Below are 8804 nucleotides of genomic sequence, written 5' to 3'. Positions count from 1 at the left end.
AAATTACAAACATTTAAAAAAGACTTATGACAAATTTCCCCAAAGTATGTGGAAGATAACCAGGAAGAAACATATCTCCTTACTTGTCTTGTAAGACCCATGGATGGATTATTGATCATGCCTAACAGGCACCAGCCAAGGAGCCCAATGGGTTAGGGGTCCACCAGGCCTTCACCTGCAAAATGTTGCTAAAATTAACATAAACTGATCAGGAAGGGACTCAAAATGCTCGCAAAGAGACAAAATGACTACAAAAAGGAGCTAAACAACTACAAAAAGATACTAGCTCAATACAAATTGAGAGGAAATGACCAAAAGAGTCACAAAATTACCTCAAAGAAATATAAAATGACCAAGATGAGACACAAAAGATGAAAAAGGATGCAAAGGAACTGTTAGGGGACACACGATGACTACAAAATGGACAAAACAACCAGAAAGAGACACAAAATAACTACGAAGAGACACAAAATTACCCCAAAGTGATACAAAACAACCACAAAGAGACACAAAAACTCAAAAATATGCATAACTATGACAAAGAGATGAAACAAAACAAACCAAAAAAGAGGCAACACCACCACAAACTCTGTGTGTCTTTCTCCCGTGTAGGAGAGGTGGTGGGGCCTTTTGCATAACTTTGCCCAGGGACCCATTATTTCATAATCTGCCCATGTAAGGAACCATTAGCAAAGTTAGAGTTTTATTATCAGGTTTGTTCATCTTTCTATTAATCTTACATTATTTTATATTTCAATTAAGCTCTTATTTTCTTGGCTTCATCCAAGATGTCTGTTATAACACTACAATTGCTGTTTTCATGGATGTATTATGTGAAAATGGGCCCCTGGGCACAGATATGCAAAAGGCCCACACCACCTCTCCTACATAGCAGCGAGACACACAGAGTTTGTGCTGGCTTTGTTGGCTCTTTTGTTGTTGTTGTTTTGCATCTGTTTGAGGTATATTTGTATTTTTTTGTCATTTTGTATCTCTGTGAAGTTCCTTTGCATGTCTTTGTTGTCATCTTGTGTTTCTTTAAAGGTTAATTAGTGTTTCTTAGAGGTATATTTGTGGCTACTTTGGTCATTTTGTGTTGCTTTGTAGTTTCTTTGCATCTCTTTATGGTAATTTTTACACTCTTCCTGATTGATATGTGTTACTTTGACTGACATTTTGGGGGGCCCTGACAGTATTGGCCTCCGGGCATGTGCCCGGTAGGTTTGTACAGTGTTGGCTGCTTTAAGCCCTTTCAGGAGTTTTAGGTTTTTACCTTCATGTTTTCTTTTCCAGATGCGGCCCACACCCTTTCTGTGATGTGGTTCTCATCTGGCTCTGACATGGCTGAGTTCTAGTAGCCACACCCAGATTGAGTCATCAGCATCACTCTGCACGATATCTGGGCCTAGAGAAGGTAAAAGATGTGGGCTGCAGTCAGATGCTGCCTGTGTTCCTTGTAAATCTACTTGAAACTCAGCTACATGAAAGCAGTCGATGAAGCCTGCTGAATTATTTTACTCATCTATGCAATTGTTCACTAGTGTTTTTGCAAGTTAAGTGTCTTCCAGAGTTTCTTCAGTCACTGAGTTGTAAATTGACCTTAAAGAGCCCTGGTGTGGGTCAGTGGAGAGTTCCCATGATGTCCATGATGACCTAAATGATTTTCCACAGCTGTTAATGCCACTGAGAAAAATATAGTTCTGTAGCACAGACACCGAGACATTGCAAAATTGGTGTGAAATTGGCAAAATTCATGCATGTTAAGTACAAAATATTAAGTATGGGCAGCTTCATTATGAATATGTTTACATGGACTGGGCTTTCACATCAGCTGTTAGAATGCAGCATCATTTTATCCACTGAGCAGCATCAGTTTGAGTTATTAGGGAAATAAGGTCTGGAGTTTGGATCTCTGTCCTTATTCTTTCAATATGGACTTATGTGTTTGCATCGGTTTCCTCCAAATATGAAAATCCAACATACAGTGAAATGTCAGTTATAATATATTCCAGCTGATAATCTTGAGCAAGTCACTAACCTCAGAGCCTGAGTAAGTTGCTGGGTGCTGTGCCGTGGTTGCACACTGAATATCAATATTAATTTCTTGCCAAGAGTAAAATGAGAAAGTCCAAGAAAAACACATGAAAATTTTCTTGTTCATACAGTAAAACCGTTAGTTTGCCTAGTTTACTAATAAACTCGGAAAAAGCAGGAAACAGCTAGCCTGTCTCTGTCCAACAGTAACAAAATTTTCCTGTTAGCACCTCAAAAGCTCACTCATGAAAACATGATAGCTTGTTTGTTCAGCTTGACAAAAACAGAAATGTAAAAACAACATGTTGTGGTTATGTGCCACACTATTTCTCATTGTTGTTACAGTGAGATTAAAGGGGCAGTTCAGCCCCAAATGGAAAATACATATTTTCCCTCATATCTGTAGTGCGTATAGTGTATTTATTAGTCTAGATGATTTTATATTGGCCGTAGAGATGTCTGCCTTCTCTCAGATATAATGCAATCAGATGGCATTCATCTTGTGGTGCTCAAAGCAACAAAAAACACATTTGTAAACCTCAACAGCAATGTCTCTTTCCAGGAATTATGACTGGGTTACACTATATGATCCACTGACCCTGTTGTGAGCAGTTTCATTGACTATTTTCTTTCTACCGATCTACACCTGCCAACCGTATCAGCGTGCCGAAGGAAGCACGCATCTACTCATGATCCAGAGGCTTGTGCTTGTGACAGCGCAGGATGTCAAGCTAGCGGTAGATGTAAACATTACTGGCGTCTTCCCCGGCTAAGCCACAGTGTTAGCTAGCTCAGTGGTGCTAGGTGAGCTAGCAGTAGATGCACGCTTCCTTCTTCACTGTGATACGGTTGACTGCTGTAGTTTGGTAGAAACAAAAATAGCTCCTACATGAAAATGCTCACAGCAAGATCTATGGATTATCTTGAGTAACCAGGCCATAATTTTTGGAGAGTTTTTCAAATGTACATTTTTTTGCCACTTTGAGCTCCACAAGCAGTGGAATGCTTTCTAATTCCAGGATATTGGAGATGGTCCATATCTCCAACACTTGGCAACTCTACCAAAACAATTTACACTGATAAATGGCAGTACATGTAAGAGGGAAAATATGTATTTTGGGGTGAACTGTCCCTTAAAGTAAAGTATATTTTATTTAAGTAGCCCAATATCAAAACTCACACTTAACCTCAGGGGGCTTTACATTTAGTACAGCGTATGACACCCTCTGTCCTTACACTCCTGCAGCAAGGAAAAACTCCCCCAGAAAACCTTTAAGGTGAAACTCAATGGAAGACACCTTCTATGTAATATTATCTGTATAGGCTTGGTTGTGTGTGTATAATACCATCCATGTGTTGTATGTATGTTTTTTGGTTTATGTCTGTTCTATATTGTATTGTGTTTCAGTTATACTGTATTGTGTTTCTATTATATTTTGTAATGTTTTCATGCTATGGACTCTTGGGAGAATAGCCCAAGTGGGCTAAAAGAGATCCAAATAAACAAACAAACAAAACACCTCAGGAAGAGCAACAGAGGAGGGACCTGTCTCCCAGGACACACACACACATCATATATGAATGAATGAATGAATGAATGAATGAAATTTTTATTTTCGTGTCATGCCATCCTTATGGCCCATCCCATATGGGATTATATAACACATCTCCTATTATACAAAAAAGAAATCAACAGTCCTTTCTGTCTCTAATACAGCAAACTGTAATACTACATACCACAAAGATACACCTGCTGAATGTACATACAGGAATAAATATAATGTGTACAGTGTGTATGAATGCCATGTGTACAGAATAGACCAACATAATGAAATTACAATGCAGACAGTCAATATGACAAATTAATACATGGAATGTGAAGAGGAAACCAGTCGAAACTTCAATCATAAAACCTAGCCCTCGAGACCCAACCCTAAGCGGCAGACATTAGAGTAATATTGATCTTTTCATTCAGCTCTCAGCAAGAAAGGGAACAAGCTTTTTTCCCAAATGTGAACTTTTCCTTTTGGTTGAGCTTAAGGAAACTTCAGTTCCTGTTCACAGGAAGCTTGGATTTGAATACCTGACTGTTCGGGCTGTAGCCTGCCACTTGTTTTCACAGACAGAGGTTGCTAGGCACAATAAAACACCCTCAGCATGCTCCGTTAGTTTCTCCTGGAAGTAATCGCTGTCTTGTTTGTGGTGTTTATGTAAAAGGCCGTCTGACTCATGCAGTGTAAATGGTGTGGCCAGGGCAGTCTGCTGCCCATAGGCCTGTTCTCTACCATGCAGTACAAAGCACTGTTATCACGGTGCAGCAGGCAGGCAGCTGCTCTGACTCAGCAAATAAAGTGCTTAACTCTCTCAAGACCACAGAGTTCCTTAAATGATCTCCCTGAGGAGAGACAGGGCTTTTCATTCAGCAGTACCAGTCCATGTCTTCAGCCTTTGATAAAGTGAAATTTCCTGAGCAATTCTGCAGACAAACCGCCTAACCTGCAAATGAATATATATATATATATTTTTATTTAAAAAAATGCTAAACTTGGGCACTGTATACGTAGTTAGCGTATGATATATATCAATACAAATCTATTGGTTATAGTATCACTCATATCACTCACGCTGAACTTTAGCCAAGTTCAATATATACCTTCTAAATGTCTGCACAAAAATGCATGCTTTACATAACATGTTGTTCTGAGTAACAGTGAAAGATGTCACAATGTGTGTTATTTAATCTGTTTGTCTGCCTCTGTGTATTGATAGTTAAGAATAAAGGTGCTGGTTTGCCTTCAAGCTAAAAGTTTAGGCTTGTGACCAGCTTATCAACTGTTTAGAACTTTTAACAAAATAATGTTTTTGACCCACTTCTCTTACAAAATGCATCCAGTTTGGTACATAGCATATACAGTATTTGGATAATTTATTTAATGTCTTGTGTTATTTTGCTATGACTTCAACAACAGGTGTCTCCTAGATGCATTTTGCAGTAGCAGCATCAAGTCTGAGTAATCCTGCAAAATTTGATGGAAAAAGCAACAGTATGCTGAATTTTAAATGCTCATGATTCTTTGCTCATGAGCTTGACCCTAATGGAATTTTGCAAAAAAAAACTGTATTCAAAGTCAGAATACTTCTGGACAGAAATGTTCTCCAAAAATCAGCATGATTGTAATTACTACGCTTGACAACAAATCCTTGCTGTCAGATACAATAAAATTAAATTGATTTAAATTTTAAACAACACATTTAGAGAAATGTTCTGCCTCATGATTTTCACTGGTGCTATTAGTTCGACATATCACAGCATTTTAATTTCTGATCATTCCCCTCTCCCAATGGAAATTAATTTTAGTCTTCATGCACGACCCTATAACTGGATACAGTGGCGGTTCCAGCCTAACTGGTGCCCTGCCCCCCCCCCCCCCCCCTTTCAGGAAAGGTGGATAATAGGACAAGGAACAGATGATAAAATTTTGGTGGGGATCGGTTGAAGCAAAGTGGATAAAATAATAAATAAAGTCTATCGTCTGACAGCCTCAGCAGCAATAGCAATTTCTAAAGACGGTGAAAATAACGCCATCTGGTGGCCGGAAAGCACGTCTTGTTCTACTTGCTAAATGTTGTAAGTCTGAAGTTGAAAAAGAAAGTGAAAAATACAAAAAACATTATATTTTGTGTTGGTACAAAATAAAAACGAAAACATAACCTCCTTGGCGGAGGTAATAAATGCACCACAGTGTCTCCATGGTGAAGGCATATATAACCTAATAATGATAGTGAAAACACATAAATATATATATAGGCCTATTGTAGCGTCCGCCAGGACGTGTGGAAAGTATGACGCAGTTATTCGGCAGACCACCGTTTATTACTGAACAGTACAGGTTACTGTTGGCCTTAACCACGCCAAAACAACCAACAAACAAGAACTTAGCTGTAACTCCAACTGTGCACTCCTGCTCTCTCCTCCAGCTCGCTCATACACACACCAGCCCCCTCACACATTGCCCTCATTCCCGTCACACTCGCACCCCGCCCCCTACCTATACTCATTCAATCCCAAACATGCCATTAACTCACAGAACACTGACATTATAACAGTACATTTACTGCAGGGTCGCTACATATATATACATATATATGATGTGTATAGGCTACTGTGTATTGTTTTTCGGCACTACCTTGTTTTCTATAGCTGATGTAAGGTGAATTGCTCCTGTGTGGGATCAATAAAGTTCTTATCTTAGCCATCTGAGAAGATCAAATACATTTTGGTGCCTAACTGTTTCCCAAGTATATTGGTGTGTGTGTGAATGAATAAACGAGAGGCATTAACATAAATTTCTTTGGAGAAAGGCGTTTTATGAAATTAAGTCCATTCACTTGTATTAGTTTACAGCGCAGCCTTGCCACATCCAATATGGCGGCGACGTTGACGTACGGCTCAGCACTCGATGCGGCGTCTACATATATATGTCTATGATCTTGTACCAAGCTTCTCCTAAAAGAGATAGGCGGAGGCAACTCTCTGATATAGAAGCTGAGCTAGCTAAGTGAGAACATTCCTGTCGAAGCTCCAACTCTGAAGACACATTACAAGCAATTTTGAAAATAAAGTAAGAATATAATCATACTATATACATATATATATATATATATATATATAATATACCCATTGGTAGCTTCGTCACTTTCTACCTATGCCAATCCTCAATGCCTTTGTGCAGTTTCACATAGATTGACCACGTCAGTGAGTAGAAAAACGTGGGACAGACAGAATGACTGACTGACAGAATGACACACTGACAGTTTCCATGATTATGTACAGCATACCATACCATGACTTAGTCATACCAAAAATGAGGAAAAAAAAACAAACAAAAAACATTGGTCCACAGGGGGAGCCACGGCGATCAGTCGCATTTTAGCCATTTTGAAGCATTTTTCTGTTGTTATAGCGCCACCCAGTTGCCAATTAGAGTTAAATTTCTCCAGTCACCTTGAGGCGTCCTGTTCTACATATCTACCAAGTTTAGTAAAAATCAATACGACTGTTAGGCCTAGATAAGAAATGAGCTCTCTAGCGCCCCCATTTTGTTTGATGGGGTCAATAATGGAGGGGTCCCCTCAGATTATGTGTGGTCATATGCCTACAAAGTTGCGTGGTGATGGGTGAAACCCTTGAGATGTTCTACACCTTTATGTGATGAGCCACGCCCTCCGCAATATTCATTGCCTTATAGAAGCTCAGTTTTAGTAAGTTTTCCAACTTTTGCCAAGAGGGAACTTTAGATATTGGTCCCTAGATTATGTTCACCCAGTTTCATGCAGATCGCTCAAACTTCCTAGGAAGAAAAAAAATGGCAGAAAATCTGTATAACCGGAAGTTATGGGTTCTTGAGGCAAATGTGTTCCTCATGAGGAGAGGCATCTCTGTGCAAAGTTTCATGTCTCTACGACATACGGGGCATGAGATATGCCCATTCAAAGTTTGCAATTTCAATTGGTTGCTGTAGCCCCCCCTTTGGCCAGTTGATGTAATATTGCTTCATTGGCATCCTCCCATGACCCTCTACCACTGTGCCAAATTTCACATGGATTGACCAAGTCAGTGAGGAGAAAAACGTGGAACAGACACACCCACAGTCGTCATTATCTAGTAAGATTGTTGGCGAGCAAGTGACAAACCATACTCACAAGCTCAAGCAATCACACTTTGAGTTATGTGCCAAAGCTAAGAAATCACTTGTTAGGCAGCTAAGGGGAGTACAGGCCAAGATGGCAATACACAAAATTTCCTTGCCAACTAGACAACTGATAACAAAGCTTGTTAACGACAAGATTTTTCACATATTACAATCAGTTATAAATTGCTCTGTAAAAAAAGTGTTCCCTAATACTTTATATAATGCTTATATTTGTCTTCTTTTAAAAAAAAGGATAAGGAAGACACTGATGTTTCATTGAATCGCCCTCTAAGTTTTTTAAACTCTGATCAAAAGATCATTGCAAAAGTTCTGTCAAGCCACATAAAGGAGCACATTGATACGTTAATTCATCCTGACCAAACGGGTTTTATTCCAGACAGATTTCCCCTTTCCAACACTCAGCGTCAATTAAACATAATGTATTCAACTAAATTCCTGTACTCTGATGTCATTTCTTTAGATGCACAGCGAGCCATCGACCATCGAGAGTGAAGATACGTGTTTGCAGTACTGAAAAAATTTGGCTTCGGCGAGAAATTTATGCCCATGTTAAGAATGCTCTATGTCTTTCCCAAGTCTTCCATTCTGACAAACAAAGATAAATCCCCTGCATTCCTGCTGCGCAGCGGTACTAGATAGGGCTGTTGTCTTTCCCCTATGCTCTTTGCTGTGGCACTTGAGCCTTTTGCCATTTCAATTAGATCCAGTTCCCAAATTGATGGAATAAGGTGTGGGACATCTGTCTGTACCATAGGCTTATATGCAGATGATGTAATTCTGACTCTGTCAGACGCAAGGACGTTACTTCCCCTCTTTGATCTCATAAACAGCTTTGGTCAGTTTTCTGGGTTTACTATCAATTGGGAAAAGAGTTTGTTCATGCCTCTCTCTGACGGCCTCCATTCCTGCTTTCTTGATAACCTACCATCAATTATTTTGTTTATCTAGGGATCAATATCACCAGACACCCAAATTGCCTATTTAAAGCCCCTACAAGGAACTTTCATTTTGAGTTGATTTTGGCGACCCTGTGTACAAAGCGGTAGTGTTTTGCCA

The sequence above is a fragment of the Epinephelus lanceolatus genome, chromosome 4 (assembly GCF_041903045.1).
Source record: "Epinephelus lanceolatus isolate andai-2023 chromosome 4, ASM4190304v1, whole genome shotgun sequence".
NCBI classification, from domain to species: Eukaryota; Metazoa; Chordata; class Actinopteri; order Perciformes; family Serranidae; genus Epinephelus; species Epinephelus lanceolatus.
This window is presented reverse-complemented; position numbering follows the sequence as displayed.